The sequence below is a fragment of the Aplysia californica genome, unplaced genomic scaffold (assembly GCF_000002075.1).
Source record: "Aplysia californica isolate F4 #8 unplaced genomic scaffold, AplCal3.0 scaffold00437, whole genome shotgun sequence".
NCBI classification, from domain to species: Eukaryota; Metazoa; Mollusca; class Gastropoda; order Aplysiida; family Aplysiidae; genus Aplysia; species Aplysia californica.
In genome coordinates, this window is record NW_004797707.1 from 651,802 (window position 1) to 653,083 (window position 1,282).

Consider the following 1,282-nt stretch of genomic DNA (forward strand, 5'->3'; position numbering starts at 1 on the left):
GTTCTTTACAATATTCATTATGGTTATGATTTATAAGTTGTACACTGAGACAAAACCGTACTAAATGAGAAAGGTGCACCATTATGAAAGTGGAACGAACTCAGTTGCCTGAAAAGAGTAGTTTGAGCATGTGTGGCCTAAATAAGCTAAACCCCCCCTCCCTTACCTTATTTAGGCCATATGTGGCCTAAATAAGCACTCCCATTTTTCTTTATCATTCTTTGTTAAAATTAACAGAGAATCGTATAATTTCACATTTTTGGGCTCAGTTTGCATAATTTCAGAATTTTTCTTGCATATAACGACGGGGACAGTGCCATGTTGTATGTATTGTGTGCGGCACTCCGACCGCCATACGCTTTCTCAGCCACCCCATCTGTTGTCGAGAGGTGTCGTGTTGTTCTGGTGGACACATCCACACGGGATGTTCTCTGATCGCTAAGTTTTGTTTTAGTCAAGAGTTTTACGGCACTTGCAACACAATAAGGTTGTATAAGTGCCGAAGATAAGAGGTGTTACAAGAGAGTAACAAACACAGAAAAGAAGGAGGAGAGATCAGGACGATAGATGTTTGACAGGGATGAAGGAGCAGACCAAACACACCAGAGCACCTGCCAACCTCACACACACTCAAAGAACACTCGTCCAAGATTTCCAACAACACAAGCAAGCCTGAGGCCAGGGGCTATAGTTAATCAACTGTATTATTTATTATGAACAAGATGACGGACATGGACTTTCACACAATCATGACACAACAAGATATGCCCTCAATAGAAAATGAGCACACACACACACACACGCACACACACAGTACTGGGTGAGTGAGTGAGTGAGTGAGTGAGTGAGTGAGTGAGTGAGTGAGTGAGTGATGGCGCTGTGGACAAACACTGCAGGCTACGGTACTTTCTTTCATCTACATGTTTTTACGCCCCTATCCACACAATTTAGGTCGTTTAGGAGGCGGGCTTCCGACCCTGCCTGTCAGGGCCAGCCCGGGCTGAGAGAGATAGAATAACAACATCCCAACAGAAAGACCGAGATACCCGATAAACATTTCCCTCCCACTCGGGAATCGAACTCGGGTCTCCTGCGTGCGACAATAGAGCGTCTAACAGCAGGGGATTCCAGAGAATAGAACGATTGACGAGTGAGAGAACGGGGCCTGAGTCTACAAGTGTGTACTTGTGTGTGTGTACGTGTACGTGTGTGTGTATTTGTGTATGTGCATTTGTGTATTCCTGTGTTAGAGAGAGAGAGAGAGTGTGTGTGTGTGTGTGTG